Below are 17,503 nucleotides of genomic sequence, written 5' to 3'. Positions count from 1 at the left end.
ACTGGAGCTCACTGTACAGAAGGCTCTAATCTAGTGTGCAGGTTTTAAATAAACAGGCTGTTAAAAGTTGTTGGGGTGTGCCAGCAGTGATCTCGCTGTGCTTATAATCTGTCCAAAGTGTTTAAGGAGTCGGTGTATAACGCGATTTATTTGCCTTTAGCATGAAAAATAGAAATGCGTTGTTCAGTATCCTGATGTGCTCTCTTAAGCTGCCGTGTAAGGAAGCAAGAATGTAAGGAATTGCTATTTATTTTTTTCCCTCCCTTGGTTTTATGATCCCTATTTCTGCCATGGCAGGAGCTGCTGCTGCAGAGCTACTGGTAAGCATTTGCTGTGCACAGCCTTGAAAACGCGTCTGTGAAAAAGCTCATTCTTTAGGAGTCAAGTTTTCAATCTTATGGAGTTATAGAGAGAAGCCCGGCAGATGAGCAGAAAATCCAGCTTGCTGCTTTCTCCTGTCTTTCCCTCCATCCTCGAGGCTCAGTCAGCTGTTGGAGTGGCACTGGCTGTGCAGCAGTGCCTCAGACACGTACATGGGCATGCCAATACTTCTGAGTGCAGTGGTTTAAGCTTCAGAAAATGCCCAGGCTTCTTTCTGAACCCAGAATTATTGCATATCTAATCTCTGAAAGAAGTGCCTTGACTGTATCCCTATTGTGTGTTGTCCTCTACTCTTACTTCCTGCACTGGGGCTACACAACATTTCACTGTCTTTAATGTGGCTATTTGTGAATGTCCATATGAGATAAGGCAGAGCTGTCACAACAGCATCTCCTATGCAAGGCTCGTGTCTACTAAAGGTCAAGTATTTTTACATTAAGGCAGAGTGTTCAAACTGGTAGTAGGTGCCTAATGAGATTTTTAGAAACGCTGAGGTTCTTCTGCATTTTTATATGACAAACTCTAACATGTCTGTCTTAAAAGGACAAACTAAGCAACCTCAATGGCCTGATCAAAATCCGAGTAGGTCAGTCCTGTCCCAGTGTGGTTCAACCTTCTGACTTGTATATGAAAGCAAAGACGAACTGAGGTGTATCCAGATCACATTTAATATACAGTAAATGTTAACTTTCCCTCCCAAACACTTCAGGGGAGGCTTTGATGTTCATCTGATGAAGGTGAATGGGTTGGGGGAGGATTAAAGTTCACCAGGAACTGCAGCAGTCCTATGTCAGACAGGGCATGAAGCTGAGAATTTTCATTCTACAGGAAAGAAAATAAAAGCCATGCACACCAGTGCTGGCAACCGGGCAGGGGGTACATCATGTAAGCCCATGCCCCCATGCTGTATTGCTTCTGCTTTTCAGAAAAAGTCTGTGCTACATTTCTGACACAGAGACCTCCCCAAAGCTCCACATTTATGAATTAGTAATTCATAAATTAGCAGCTGTAGGTTGGCAGTCTCTAAAGGGGACTATGCCAGGTTATATTGTGCTCATTCAGATGAGAGGCTGGCCCATAAAGGCCGTGCCCATCCTCCTGGGAGCTAAGAAACCCTTTTCCCTGAAAAGAGAATATATTTTTGGAGGCCATTGTGCCTTGTCTCCAGGTGAGGCACTTCAAACCTAGCGGGAGCCAGGAGCAGGTCTGTCTCTTGCAGATCCCCTGGCCCCAAGCCCCTCATCTCCCTGTATGCCATTCAAACTCTGCTGGCGCCCGCACCACTGACCTAGCTGGCCAGGGATGACAATAGAAAGGAGAGAGCAGTGACATATGTGCCCATATACACACACATTCTTGGCTTTCTTGCCTGTATCTGCTGGCAAGCACACGGTAGGTAGCAGCTGCTAACACTACTAGTTGCATTACACTCTTCATTTAGGCCCTATGTTTTCCAGCAGGAGACATGGAGCATGGATTGGAACCTAACCATGATGGTCTTCTGCAGAAGAATGAGCATGTAAAGAGCAAGGTGCACCAGGCAGGCAGGGACCTCTGCTCTCACTGGGGTACAGGAACAGGGCTTCTTGCATGAATGAGGAGAGCAAGGAGGGATGGGGCAGGCACCACATACTAAGTCTCTCTATGCAAACAGCTACACTGAGTGAGTGTTACAAGAAAGCACATCATATATACCAGCATACCTGTAAACAGAGGCATGTGCAACCTCCACGGGGAACATGGAGAATGAGTGAGATCCATTTTCAAAACGCCTCCAGTCATGTGGTGCATAGGACCCACTCGTGCTAACAACTTTGATATTGGCAGTAAAGGCTGATGTCTTGAAGATTAGTGCATGAACGTGGGGGACTTCTGTGAGTCAGGTTTTGATCATTAGGAAAAAACAAGCTGAGATATCCAATCAAGAATATTAAGCTGATCAGAGAAGGAAACCACTGTACAACAGTCTGATACAAAAGGCTTTTGAAACTTTCTATTAATTAGAATATATTTGATCTCTTGGCTTCATCTTAATTTAAAGAGAAATGTGGAATCACCTTCCAATTTCTGCTCCATAGGAAAAGCTTGTATAACCCTTCAATTCCTGGCATTTGCCAACTCTATTATAAATTGCAGAAGAAAAGGTTGCAGTTAATGTGGAAATGCAGTCTGTATCTACAGAATCTTAAAATGCCCATTTTACTTCCAGAAGGTTTGGCCATTCATCTTATTATCAGTTGGTTTTTTTTTAATTTGCCTTATTAAACCTTTTCCTGGAAAACAAACAAACAACAGCTCTAAAATAAAGGGGAAACCTTGCAGTGTCCTTCTTTCCCTCATTCCTTCCTTCCTCCTTTCAGTCACACCACAGTTCCTATCCTTTCTCTGGATTTGTGTGTTATTCACAAAAATATCAGCTCTCAAACAGCGGGGATAGAGCCTGGATGTTTATCTTCTCTAAAACATACCAGCTGTTCTTCTCCTTAAATAAGAAAATTAGATATTTGCCTTTTAAAAAGTTATTTTGCTACTAAATATTACTTATCTGAAATGGCCCTTGCAGCTCCTCTTCATCTGGCCCATGAAACAATTGCTTTCAGCAAACCGTTCTTTCCTATTGCATTTATACTCAAACTGTTGAGCTTCAGCTCTCATCCCAAGAGATTTAATTTTTTCCTCACCCTTCTGGAGCTAATTATTATTATTTAAAAATCCCTAAATATAATTCCACTTAACTGTTGTGCTGTGGAGACCTTCCTCTGTTTATTCTCAAGCTTCCAAGTTCCATTCTGAAAGTTCCAGGCTTTTGGCAACTTGTGAGTTTGACACCAATAGAGAAAAGGAAAAGCAAACAGAAAATAAGGAGCAAAGCCAGCAATGCTCATCTGGATGTGAAACCATCAGCTCTCCCAGGAGGGAGGCGTTCAGGGAGGCTCAGGCTGTGCCGTCATTCCTGGGCCATGTTTGAGGACTAAATGCTGGCTATTTGCTGTGCGTTTTGTCTTGCTAGTAGGTGCCTGAAGGTTTTATTATTCATTCCTCTTCCAAGTGCTAAGAGGGAAATGCTATTATTTTATCTGTTTCTATACTCTCCAAACAGCTTTAAGTGTTGAACTTCTCCATCCCCCTTGTACTTCCCCTGAGTCTTCAGAAAGAGAAGTCTCTGCTTCTCTGTTTCCCTCTCAGCCCCTTCAGCCCTCCTGCCCCACTGGCCTGGTCCTCCTAGATTTCTCAGCAGTTCCCTATGGCTCTTCCAAAGAGCAGCAGTTGGTAATTGGCATGATTCTTGCCTTTTTCATTAGTACTATTGTTAAACTCATCACGAATCCATTAAATTGCCTGCTGTTCTTGTTTGTAAAGAGCAAGAGACTATTGCTGTTTGTCTCTGAGCTTGTGAAGAGCATACCAAGTCTCCAACTTATTTGAAAATACTGTTTTTAGCAGAACCTCTAATTTTCCAATGTTGATGACTTATGCTTTCCACTTGCTCAGAATAAGATAACCACCAACCACCTTATAGGTTTACAATCATAAACATCCATTAAAAACAACCAGTCCCTGAACAGGGGAGCAGAGGACCTGCACTTGCTCAGCTTGCTGTGCTGACTGAGGTTGCAGTGTGACATGAAAGGCCAGCCCAAACGTTTGCAGTGCTCTGTCCAGCTTGTTTCCCACTCTGACTGCCTTGCAGCACTTGCTGCTTTTCTGTTCACCAAGAAGAAGGGTTGGGAAGCATTTTTGGATTGACAGTTATATTTCAGGAACAGTTTCGCTTGCAAGAAAAGCAGATTTTTTTACTTTTGCAGGCAAGAATATGAGAAAAAAATGAGGTCTCGGACACAGATGAACAGATACATGAAAGCACTGTGGTCTGAATTGATGCAATACGTGTTGGATTTGTGCACACATGGTTAGAAAAGCCAGCAAAAGTCTTCATGGGATTTTACTGAGAAGTTAATGTGGATGCCAAATCCATTTATCATATCTTTGGTTATGTGCCACTATCCCATATGACCTTCTCCAGCCTCAGAGCAATGAACACTTTTCTCTTCCATTACATATGCTTGTTTTATTTTAACCCCTTCCTCACCAATCCACCACTCAGATGTAGTATGAGCAGCAGTTTTTCCCCTTGCAGGGAGGTGAATGCATTGCTTTAAAAATTACAAATATTTGGAAAGGGAACCAAATGGTCCTGGAGGCAGCTTTGGTAGATTTGCGGGACTTTTCTGGGGAGGTTATGGTTAAATTTATACAGCGCAACTGAGGATCTGCCCCTTTTTCAATTAATAACTTCTTTCCCGCCAGTAATCTTTAACATTAGGAAGGGTACTTTCTCTAATCACTTGGCTTTTTATGGTCTAACTGGTCTAACACTGGTATCGGATAATAGTTTTTCCACAGCTCTGAGGAATGTGCCATGCCACAGTTACTCCATCTGAGAGCAAAGGCAATTCATAGGTTTCTTGTGCTTTGGTTCATAGCTTTTGCAGTCGTTCCCTTCCATTACTGCTTGAAAACATAAAACAAAGAGTGTGCTGCCAATACTCTTTGGCATGTGGTCAGACAGCCTCTGTTGGGCACAAAAGAGGATGTCTACTTTTGTTTTTATTATTCCCTCACCCTCCTGAGCCACAGGTGTTGACATCAAGAGCTGCTGGGTAGATCACAGCTCCTCCTCCCTCTGCAACTCTGTCAGCTGTTCCCATGGTCAGAATTAGTAGGGACTGCTTAAACAGTTTAAATAGGTCTCCTCTCAGCTGGTTGATTTTTGGCAGAAATGGGCAATGGAGAATTATCCAGATGGCTCGGTTGGTGCTTTAAGGGAATAGTAACCTGCACAGCAATCCCTCAGAAGCACTGGGCTGAGGGCAGTTGCTGCTTCAACTGGTGGAGCTGAAGCTGGAAGATACTATCTGGTTACAGGTTGTGACTTATGCCTGTAACTTGTCCCATGGCAAATCATTTCTCTTAGGTTATGCTTTAAGAAGTTGTGTAGGAATGTAATCAGTCCAAAAAGCATGTGCTTCTAGTTTAGAGTTCTAACCTTGTGTTGCAACATGCACGCGTAGCACTGTTACGTGGCTGTGGGATCCAAGAGGATTTGCCATGTCTGGTTGCCAAAAGTTGCTGAGTGTCGAGTTAGACTCTCCCAGGGAAAATCATCACTGAATTCACCTCAGTTTAGACCTTAGTGGCTGGAACACAGCAAGCATGTAGTTGGGCCCGATAACAGATCTCAGTGTTATGAGAAGTTAATCCACAAAACATCCAGCTGATGCTTCCTGGAGAACTTGATGATATAGCAAATGCAGTTAGCAACAGAGAATTTAGTCAGGGTATTGGTAGAAAAGGTTTATTGGTCTTCTTGTGTCATGTGAGATTAGTATTCTCTCCCAGCACGGCACTGGCATGTATGAATATCAACCTGAAATGCTTCTTGAAGCATCATCAACTGGAAGATCATTTAAGTGGTGATACTGTGGGAAGAGGAATTAGACCTTCTGAGTCTTCATTCAGCAACACCAGATGGAGAGTTTACAGTTTCTGTGGTTTCTCCCCTGTCCCTGCCGAAATTCACCACCACCTTGGCCTGTGCTTTTGTTGGACAAATCTTTTGGCATGCATCTGTTGTGTGTATGTGTGTGAGACAAGAGCACACCCTTCCTTTGTACTCTTTTCTAAAAGGTTTTCTACAGAATGGATTCTCTCTACTTTTTCTCCACCTTTGGCAGCCTTTTTCTGAGTTGGGTTCCTCCCCCGTTTGGTAACAAGTATTGCAGCACAGGTGGGCAGCAGGTAGAGTACATCAGCACTGCTGTAAGCAGAGAATGCTGCTAGGACTACGTTGGGAATCCTTGGCCTCATATATGTCTTTTGGACTTTAAATCATGTCTGTAAAATGCTTCGATAAGCACTTGAGCTGAAGGAGTGGTAACCTCTAGCACAGGGTGTGAAGGGTGTAGGAAGTAATCACTGCATAAGGGGAAGGGCTGGAAACCCTTCTAGCTACCTTTATCTCCAGAGGATCTGTCACACGAAGTAACATCCTAAGGCTGTGCTGCTGGTAATCTCAGTGCTTGAGAGATAACCACGTTCTCCCTCCAAAACAAACTGATAAAATCTACTTCCTTTGCACAAAGCTGCATTGCTCCCTTTGTGGGGAAGAAGACGAGGTTATTACCTGTGGGCCATAGTTGTAATTTGCCACTGTTGCTTTCAGAGGTGTCTGTTTATTTTGGATAAAACTTAATTTAAGTCTTCTTTTTCCTTGGATCCTGCCTTCAGATACAACAACCACACTGAGCAAGTGAAACTACAGACTTGTTCTTTTCTTGATTTGTATTGTTGTTTATCAAGAAGGACTGGCTATGCCTGTCAGTCTTTCTTACAGGAAAAAATGGGTCCACATTGACATATACTCTTTTCCCAATTAGCTTAATGGGAAAATGAGCTCATTATGTCTTTTCTTTCTCTCACAGGTAAATTCATAATTAATTCACTTTTGGTATGTTCTTCTGGCCAAACATGTGTGTTCTCTAATCTGCTTCATCTCCTTCATTATGGCCAGGCTAATAAATTCCTTAATTTTGAGAAGTCATTCAGAAGATTTTGGTATTTTCCCTGGACCTTCATTCCCTGCCAAATTAAGAAATAGTCTTTGAAGTTACTATCAGCATAGATTTGGCCTCTACAAAAAACCTATTTGAAGTGAGAACTGCTGTCATCCAGTGACTTGCTCTTGGACTGAGTTTTAGATAATGGCACCAATATAGTCTGATTTAGACAACAATCTCAATGGCATTCCTATATTTGAAATTATTATAAGCCTGCCTAATTTGGATTGAGAAAACAAGAATTGGCCTCCTCTGTCTCGTCTTGTAATCCCCTATTGACTTGTGACACCATCAAATTTTCTTATGCAAGCTTGGACACTGTTATAGTGAAATTAAACCTCCCGAAAACAAGCTTGCTTTTCTTAAGAACTCCTCAAACTAGGAGTTAATGAGACTTGTGGATAGTGCTGTGGGTGGTGTCTAGCAGTACAGCATAGCTGCTCCATGTGCACTGCCTGCACAGCTGTTTTGCACGGCTCCCTTTACCTCCCTTGCGGCCAGGTAACTGCTGAGGCAGCACATGGTTGTGTGTTTTGGATCTGGTTCATGCCTTGTGCTCCGGAGGCAAGCCACTCTAGTTTGTGAAGAGACCACAAAATAGACGCAGTTGCTGTCCAATGAACATGTGTTATTTGGCTTAACATATGAAAACATTAGCTAGGGTTTTTCTTATGCCTGTTGGCAAAAAGGTGTTCTTTTAAAGAAATGCCAATAATAATAAGAGCTACTTCAAATAAGGTCTGAGTTTCTTGACGATGAGTGGGAAATTATGTAGATTACCAACCCTGAGAACCTTCTGATACTCAATGTCATGATTAGAGAGTGTAAAAGTCTGTTTGAGGACTTGGCTAATTTAAACTACTTGAGCTCCACAGCAAAATTACTTCAGGTAATGCTTGACAGCTGTGTTTTCCAGCAATAAGGTCTCAATATGTTACAGAAGATGTAGTTTGTTTGCTGTTTGTGACCTTCTGCCATTTTCAAGCAACGCTTGTGCTAATGACTGTTCTGAGGGCTTCGGGGGAGATAGTTTTGCTAATTGTTTTCCAAGGAGAAGTAATATGATTGAAGGTTGAATGGATGTTTTCTTTTTGTTACATGGTCTGATTTGTTGGCTTTGGAAGATATAACTGGAAGATAAGATGGCAGATATTTGAAAAGGAAATTGCCTGTATTCTGTAGTCTGTTTAAGAGTTTCTTTATCACTGTGTGTGATGTGCACTGCCTGTGCACATGATTTAAACCACATTTCTGGAACAGATCTGGAATGTATTTGAAAGTGAGAGATGTGTAGCATGTATATGAACTGTAGTGTTATGATTTTAATTATGTGTGCAGGTAGCTCTAAAAGTCATGCCTCCTATTTATGCCCATGGAAACTACAGCAAGGAGCACAATACCACTATTTGATAGAGCAGATTCTCAGCTACAAAAAACTATTTTTCAACACAGTTACTGCCATTAGCTCTGCATTTTTGCCAGCAATGAACAAGAGCCTGCACGCTGTCCTCCTAAAAACCTGCACTAGCAGAGGCGACCCACTGTTTCACAGCTGTTATGATGGTGTTGCTGCTGACATGCACCACCCATCACCTCACAGTGACATCCATTGTTTGGTCTCCGTAAATGCTCAGCAAGCATCTATGGATGTCAGTGGGTGCCATTTTTTTCTGCAGGGAGAAATTCAGTGACACACCTTTGTTTCATATGCACTTCCATGTCAGATGACATTCTGTCAGACTGTCCCTCTGCTGCCATCTGTCACACTGTAGCAACATGTAATGTGATACTGGTGGGAAGGTTCAACCTCAAACTGACAATACCAGGATCTCCCCCAGTAGAGTCAGCGTGCCTCCTTGTAGCCTGAGCCCAAGGGGATGTTTACCTCCCTCTGGTTGAGTACACCATTTTGCTGGGGTACTTCTTCCAGCCAGAACTCCTGATCCAGAACCTGCTAATTCAGGTGGGAAAGGTGAAGCAGTATGGCTCTAAGCTTCTTCTGGGGGAAAGGAAGCAAGCACGTAGCTGCAGATTCCCTGTAATGGTTTTAGTGAGGTCTCACCAGGGCAGGAAGATGGTGGCATATCTCCATGGCACAGGGAAATGTGCTGGGCTAGGAGAGTCCTGAGAGGAGAAACACTACTAAGTAGCTAAGTTTGACTTTACGTAGCTAGTGTTTAAAAAGGCTAGTCCTGACAATGCTGAGACATTTCTTCTTGCTTTGCTGTGGTCAAGTTCTCAGATTCAACAGTATAAAAAAAAAAGTGTAGGGTTGGTGTCTTGTTTTGTTTTTGTTTTGTGCTTTATCCTATTGGGTGTGGTGATGTCTTTTATGGAGGTTTTGTGGTGATTCTTTTTCTCCTTGGTGCCAAAAAGAAGCAGATCTCCATTTTTGATGTCACCTTTGCAATTAATAACTGCATTTGAGCTAACTTTCTAAATCACTTGAGATTTAGCCTATGAAAGTCAGACGTGTTTTATGTTGGTTTTGTTTTTAATCATGGAGTGCCTTTTTTCATTCAAATACAGACCTCAACCTCATCAGAATATTAATAAGTAGTTTTTTATGCATAAGTATTTATTTCCAGACCCAATTTGCAGCTGTTATGGTTTGTTGGATCAACGATTTCATTTTTTAATGAAAATTCTAAGGAGGTTTTGATTATGAAATGCAGTGTCTCGCAAACAGCTATTAAGTTTTAATGTGTCAATAACTGCTTTTTCTTTTTCTTTCTTTCTTTTTATTAGTTTTAAATCCCCATACCTGTTCAAAGTCAGAGGAACTATGGATAAAGCAAAAATCTGTGTGACAGGAGCTTTCCGTTCCTGTAACAATTTGAAAAATATACATAAATTACTTTTGAGTCAAATTCAGACTCACAAAAGCACAAGATTTGAGGGATTAGGGCTTTAGACTACCACACAAGGCCTTTTATTGTGTTTGCAAAAGCCTTTTGAGAAGATTTTGGAGGCATTTTAAAAACCATTTACTAAGTTTAGTCCTATGGTTTCTTGGTGAATTTGGCTGATGGGATCTTTTTCGGCAGAAGGACAGAGTTACCCAAAATCACACGGTGTGACTGCCAAATGGAAATGAAACATACAGTTCCTACCCTGTGGTTTCAGGATTTAGACAGTGTTCCCACATCAGCTCCCGTGAAGCTGTGGGGAGGGGAGGAAAGATCTGTCGCTTATTTGGGCCTGTGCATGTTAAAATGAACTGTGTGACACTGGGGAGGAAGAGACAGGAACAGCATGGCTGCTGGGGGGGGGGATGCATGCCTGTGAAGGTGGCAAGGCAGTGGTTTACAGTTCACTAACAAATTGCTTGGGTCAGATCCAGCTTCAGCTAACAACAAAAATCGCAAGCTGTGAGTGCACTGGGTCCTGCGGTCCCCTACAGCTGTTCACCAGATCTCAGCTTTTATGAGGATGGCCCCCCGCTGGCCTCTCCCAGAGCTGGGCCCTGGCAGCGCTTTGTCCCAAGACAGATTATTCAGCAGGATCCACCAGAAAACTTGCTTCAGATTTGCCAGGGATTTGTTGGCCCTAGGACTGGCCTGTCTGAAAGGAAAATGTTCTGGAAGACATCTGAAGAGCCCCTGTCCCTGGGCTCGCCTGTTTGTTTGTCGGGGTTGGCAGAGGCAGAGAGAGCTGAGTCCATTTGGGGTTGCACGGAGCTGTCTTCCAGTCTGTGTTCATCTGCACTGAGAAAACAAAGAGAAAGAGAAATGATCCACCGCAGCTGAGACGCTGAGCTGTTCCTGATTTGGGTGTAGGGGTTAAAAATGGTGACTGAGGTGTGCCTCGAGTACTCACATACTCGTTTTATTCCTTTTCTTTTTTCTTGGTCAGGAAAGCAGGCTGGGGGCATTTCCGTGTTACTTGTGACATCTTCTCAGCCACCTTTTCCATCACCAACTTTGATCAAAACATCTAAAAATGTTAGGCTCCGCCAAGCTCTGTGAGAACAGGAGGCAAGTGGAGGAGGGAGCCCAGGAGCGTCCCATCAAGGTGGTTTTTCTTTTTGTGGGAGGTCAGTCCTTACACACATGGGGGGCTTCACGCAGAGGGCTGCTTCTGATCAAGAGAAGCGGAAGTCCACACCAGAGAGAGGCCAGCTTAGAAGTCAGACAGAGTGCCTGAGGCAAACATGATGATTCCTAATGCCAAAGGAGGTGGTCCTGCCCTGTCTTCCCCGTATGGCCTCCAGAGCGCGTCTGTCTGCACAGGCAGCCAGCTCAGCTGTCTCGTGCGGCAGAAAGCTCACCAAAGCAAAGCAAATGAGTTTTTTGCTAGATTAGTGAGTTGAATCAGTTTATTCCTGAGGGCCAGCTGAAGGTAGGAGCTGGGCTTGCACTGTTCAGGCTGAGTACGGGAGAAGGCCATGTGTAGGCAGAAGATTGCCCTGCTTGGTGGCGCGGATTATCTGGGTTGGCTGTCGCAGAGCCATGCCCGAAGCGTTCATTCTTGGGTACCCACCAAGATGCAAACTCAGTGAGGCTTATCCTGTAGGAAAACAACATTAATCTCTTTCTGCCTTTCTCTCTCGCTTTTCAGTGTGGGTTTTCTGATATTTGTTTGGGGGATATTCTTTACTTTTGTGCAATTTGGTTAAAGCAGTCTGTCAGCCACAAGAGGACAAATCTGTTTAGAAAACAAATTTCATTCATTCCAGTGCTCATAAAACCATTTGTGTTACAACCTGTAAAAAGGAATGGATGTCTGAGAAACAATTTCTGTTTCCTAGTCTTACCGGGTATAGCCGCTGTCAACACAGGTTATTCCTCACCCTTAAATATTAAAGCCAGAGCTACAGCAAATATTATTCTTCAGCTCAGTAATTCTGTATCTCACAGCTACAGCTTTCATGAGTTGGTGAGAATAGTAAATGCTTCTGCCTCGTGGTAAAATGGATTTAAAAAAAAATGGTTGTACCTCATTTTTTCTGTTAATTAAAGTCAACAAAACTTGGAAAAATTAGTTGAGGTGAAATATAAGTCTGCTGTGTCTCTACAGAAGAAGGAGAAATGAAAGTTTATCAATTCGGAGATATGATAGTATGGGCAGAACTTCCTGTGCTGAAGACTATTTCAAGGAGACAGCGCTTCAGACTTTGTTCAGATTGCCTATTTTTCAAACATTGCACAGCAACTCAATCTGAACTCCTGAAAACCTTTGCAGATATTTCGTAGAGAAGATCCAGAATTCTGAAGGCTTCCAGTCTTTTCAGTTGGCAAGGACAAACAGGCTTGAGCTGTGTATATTTACAGTGTGTTTCGTTACTCATCCTTTCCTATCAAAGATGAAAGAGCGAGATCCTTGCAAACTGTAGGAAGCATTTGTAGACTAAACCATGGCAAAATCTGATGAATACTTTGACTCCTTCAGACACTGCTGTATAAAGAGATAACAAGAATGAACATAAACCGTTGACACCAAGCATGCTGCCTTGCCCATCTACTTTCACTAATGCAGCCAGCTAATGATTAAAACCATCTAGTTTCTGAGGGCACTGACAGAAGTGCTCTGGAATTTCACGCTGAATTGATTTAAGAGGTTATCACTCCAGCTGTCAGCTATGTTTCTTTAGCAGGGCTGGTTGAAGGAAATGAAAGCTGACTTCCTGCTCATCCCCACTCACAGCCTGGTATCCTAACTTACACTGAAATATGCTGGCCATCCTTTTCCAGGGATGGCAATCTCTGGCGAAAGGCAGGACTGACAGTTTGGTGCGGCATCTGCCACCAGACACGATCTGCTTTCGGCTCATATGCCCACAATGCGTTATGGTAGGGTCAGGGGCTGGTCTTTGTGGCATCTCACAAAGGGCTTTCACCAAGTTATGTGTGTTATATACTTGCATCAACAGAAAGCGTGCTGATTACTGGGAATTGCATTGTATAGCATATGCAGTTGCCTCTTGCCTGGGGGAAGTAAACTCATGGTTTTGAGGGTGCATGTGGCTGGTCACACTGCCATGGGTTCCACTCATGCCTTTTGGAAGGGAGTGAGCATGTTTTAAGTTCATGTGTTGAAAGAGCAACTTCTTTCATTTTGAGAAATGATTTTTTCTTTCCTTTTTCTTCAGTAGACTGTTTTTGTTTTGGTGTGTTCAAAATCGAGGACTTTGATGGTGTTAACCATTCTTCACGTATAGGGCAGACCTTAAAATATTTGCGGTATTGAAGGCATTTTTGAGAATCTTTTTCTGTTTCTTCACAGAAATGGGAGGTGGGGAAGTATTTTCTGTCAGGTGCATAAAATAAATTCAAGTCAGACAGGTTTTGAAGCTTCCAGATATCTAGAAGTATGTGCTGCTCTTAAAGGACAGGTTTCACCAAAGCTCTGAATGTGTTGCTGTCAGTCATTTAGGTTTTTGCATTCATCTTTTACCTCTTCTGTTTTGCTGATCCAGTCACTGGGAATAAACCACAATCTGTTTGCAGGATAGCCTGCGTTTAGCATTTTGAAGGTGTGTAAATGTATAGTTTTCATGTAACAGCATGTTATTTAATGTTAACAGAAACTGCAAAATGTAAGGGAAGAATTTAAAAATAAATGTCAAATGAATGGCTAGTTTTCAAGATATACCATTCCCTGTGAAACTAGGCATGATTGATGGAAGTCAATCTTATATGGCCTGTTCTATAGTGGCTTGCCCACTGTAAAGAGGTCTGGCAAACACATGCCTTCATGTCCCACACATTCCTTTCACCCATTTCAGGTAACTTCGTTTTGTGTCTTGATGACTGACAGCACAGCCAAAATTAAAGAGATGACAGTTGCCTGCCAAAGCTCCCTTATAGCTTTATAATTTGTCAATTGACTGTGACATTACCACTGTATTGTTTTGTTTGTCTGGTAGCTTTTTACTGTTTAATACTAATGTGGAAAATCTAGGTTATGCATTCATTGAAAATGTCAATACAGCTACTATATCATTATCTTAATAACCTGGGTCAAATGCAGTGCTTGTGGACTGCTACGGAGCAGTCCTGTCTTCTTCAGATCCTGTCAGAGTGCATGGCCTTCAGCCCGAGAAAATGCCGGGCAATTGAAATGACTTTCCTTCCATGCAATTTCCCTCCCTGAAATGTCTCTTGCTTTCTGCACCATTGCCCATCACACACAGCTAAATGGACAAACATGAAACTGTTGTGCGTATCAGTATGATGCACATGCCAGAGTGTGTCATGCATAATCTGAAATTATCTGCCCTTTTTCTGTTTGTTTGTTGACGGGTTTTCTCTGTCTGTGTATTTGGGCTATAAATATTACATACATTAAATTTTTCTCTAATCAAATATAATACAACAGATTCCTTCTGTTTTGAGTGGCTTCTTCCTCTCACGTTATATAGGTATGTAATAACAACTAAATCACAGCTTTTATAATGTCTTATAAGCATGTTGTTTAAAATTCTCATTTGAGAAAACAGGCTCAGCAGGTGCTCTATTTTTCTTTAAATCCGTAGGTTGCCAGCATGAAGTAACAGTGAAAGATCCAAAATATGCACTTTTTTTGAAAGAGAAGGAGGTACAGAAAATAATACTTCAAGAGAAATTTTGTTTTAATAACCTTCGTGTGTAGAAGAATTGCCTCCCGTGCTTCTTTGTCACTGCCACATCATTGTTGGCTTTTTGTTGGTGTTTCTAAGGAGACAGATATGGAGACCTTGCCTTGCCTTACATTCACCAGTTAAAAATCCCAACAATTGATCCTAACTTGTGATAGGGTGTGGGAGACTTGGTCCTAGAGCTATTAAACAGCAAAAACAACAAAAGCGAAACAAAAACATAAAAAGCCGTCTATAGTCAGATGAATGTTTCTACATTCTTTTTCTTCAGTTCTTCTCCTGAAGCATGATGGTGCCTTACATGTTTTTTTCCCCTCCATTTCTGCTGCCTACACTTTTTTTAAAACACTTTTACTACCTGTAACATGTATGAATTAGCACATCTTCCTAAGAGAAGTACTAATAGGCTTCTTCTTCACAGAATAGAACATTTAAATATGCTTCTGTTCAAGGCAGGACTGTATTTCTTCCATTCAGCTTTTGGCTACAGCTTTTGAATTATGCAAAACACTGTTTGTTGGAGGTCCTGTGAATCTAGTAAATAATCTGGTTATCTGGGCTGCAGCCTGAAAGCAAACTCCTGCAACAAGAGTTTTATGAACATGTTGCTCTCAAATAGCAGCACTCACTTTGAAATTCTTTCTTCTCCCGAGGTGATTATAAAAAATAGATTACCATGAGAGGGCAGATGTATGAGTTCTCTGGCACCCTTTTTTTTTATACAGTGAACGATGCAAACCTGACCACTGCTTTCAAGAGGAATGTTTCATTCTTTGAATACTGGACTATAAACAAATGTTTCAGACATGTGATACGGTGCTGTATGTCACGACTCCCAAACTGCCTTTGCATTTTGTGTGCAGTCTCTCTGCATTACAAACCATAAGTACTTGAGGTCAGATAGTCATTCCTTGTTCTTATTAGAGCTTATAGTTGTGTTTGCTTTCCGAGGAAAGCCTACAACTACCCAGATGGATTTGGTGTTTAAGAATTGCCTGTAAATACTTAAAAGGTTATTACTTTGCATATTTGGTTATCCAAAATCTTTCATTTCTGCTTGATTTCTTGGGCCGAGAGCTATAGCTATGGTTAAAATGCCATGGTAGAAACCTCCGGGCTTTCTTTTAACCCAAGATGTGGCTGTGTTATTCGCATCAGTGTGAAGGCAACCGCGTTGTGTAATGTTGTCGTCTCATTAGGTAAGCAGTTGACCAGATACTTCATTACTTACAAATCCATTGTAGAGAAAAATCTCAGCAGCAATACCGAACTTAAAATCAAGCGTCTATATATTTCGATGAGTGACTTCTGAAAGCAGGCCAGACAGAAGCAATTTGCACGTTGAAATGTGACAAGCTCACAGTCTAGAATTTTAATCAATGAGGCATTTTAGCTCATCTCCATATATTATTTATGCTCGAAGACTAATATCAGAATGAAATATGGCAAACTTGATCTTCCCAAAGGAGAATTTGGAGAGAGTATATAAAGACTCAGTGTGATGAGGTTAGACACAGTGAGAAGCATTCTGCCCCATTACACTGTTAATCAAACTGGTTGTTTACATCAAAAGGTATCTTTGTTACCACCTTTGATTTAGTAGCAACCTCCCAAAATGCTGGCACTCTTCCAATTTCTTGTGTTAGACTTGAATTCCAGAGGTTGAGCCTGCAGTGTTTTGCTTTATGGAAAGTAATTACTTTGCTGCTCTAATTTGCGTGGTGAACTGGCTGTCGTGTGAAGTAGTTGCACTGCTCTGTACCACTTTCCTGGTGTTGGGAAACCTTCTTTGCCACTGTCACCTTTCACAGTGCTCTGATCAAAGTAAAACAGGTCGTGCCACTGTGTACATTACCAAAATGTCCAGGGGGGTATGCACATTGCATAGAACATGGTCATCTTAAAAGTACCAAGATGACGTCCTTTGGCCGTCCTATTGCATATAGGTGTCATCTATCATTGCCTGTACTTCTACTACATGTTATATGAAAATTATAGTTTAATGTATCGTTTTCTAGACTTGATCAACAAATATGAATTCAAATATAATAAAAAGGAGTTTCTTACATACTAAAAAGAAATCTGCGTTCATGAAAGGAACATTGAGATTGCTGGAAACTTCAAAGATGAATTTGAGAGACTGAGAATGATTGACTTGTATTAATGGGGGGAAAACTTTATTCCCAGCTGGAGAGGAAACAGCACTGGCAGAAAATCTTTGAAGCATCTGTTCATAGCAGAACAATCTAGTCTTTGGGATTCTGTTAAATGAATTAAAATCAGTTTCCTTTCTCTTAACATGCTGAATTAACAATAGGAGAGAAAGAGCGTTAAGACAGAATTGTAAGAGTTTTGACTCAGTTAGTTCTTTCTAAATGGATAAACTTTATTTTGGCTGGTGTTGAACGAGTAACTCACTACAAATAAGTAATTCAAAACGAAGAAGGGGTTTTTGCTTGTAAAAAGTTCAACTGCATTATTTAAATACATTCCATACATTTTTCTCTCCAGAGAGCAGGGAAAGGAAAATGTAGTACCGTGGCTGTTCTCTCTTTTCAAGTGTGGTTAGAAATCTCTTAAATATTATTATTAATCCAGGAAAGGGGTGGAAGGTTGAGGTAATTTTAAATTTCCCAACGTTCTACCTGAGAACTCAGGCTATTTCAGACAGCCTTCAAAGGAAAATAGGTTGTAGGCAGCAAAACTGCAAGAGCCATGTGTGTGGTTTGGTGCTAGTAAGGAGAAAAACTTGCTGGTGGTATTTGTGTTTATCACAGTGAATAATTGATAATTGCTGATAAATCACTTGAGCTGATGGTGAGCTTGTACCTTCTTCTGTGGGTGTTTGTGGGTAATTGCAGATGGATGTAGCTGCTCCAGTGGATCGACTGACTGTCTCTTATTCATATCATAGCCTGCACAACTG

The 17,503-nt window shown here is 41.7% G+C and overlaps 1 protein-coding gene across 27 annotated transcripts in view; it reads left to right on the top strand.

The window, feature by feature from the left end:
- Positions 1-17,503, top strand: part of PLXNB2 (plexin B2) — a 251,026-nt gene that overhangs the window by 42,080 nt on the left and 191,443 nt on the right. Inside the window, exon 1 of one of the 27 annotated variants that reach the window (XM_046898622.1) lies at positions 1-17,503. This exon is cut by the window's left edge and continues 11,458 nt beyond it. The exons of the other annotated variants lie outside the window; for them this stretch is intronic. The gene's annotated coding sequence lies outside the window, so the exon portion shown is untranslated. 27 annotated transcript variants of the gene reach the window in all.

This window comes from Gallus gallus, chromosome 1 (genome assembly GCF_016699485.2).
Source record: "Gallus gallus isolate bGalGal1 chromosome 1, bGalGal1.mat.broiler.GRCg7b, whole genome shotgun sequence".
NCBI classification, from domain to species: domain Eukaryota; kingdom Metazoa; phylum Chordata; class Aves; order Galliformes; family Phasianidae; genus Gallus; species Gallus gallus.
This window is presented reverse-complemented; position numbering and strand designations above follow the sequence as displayed.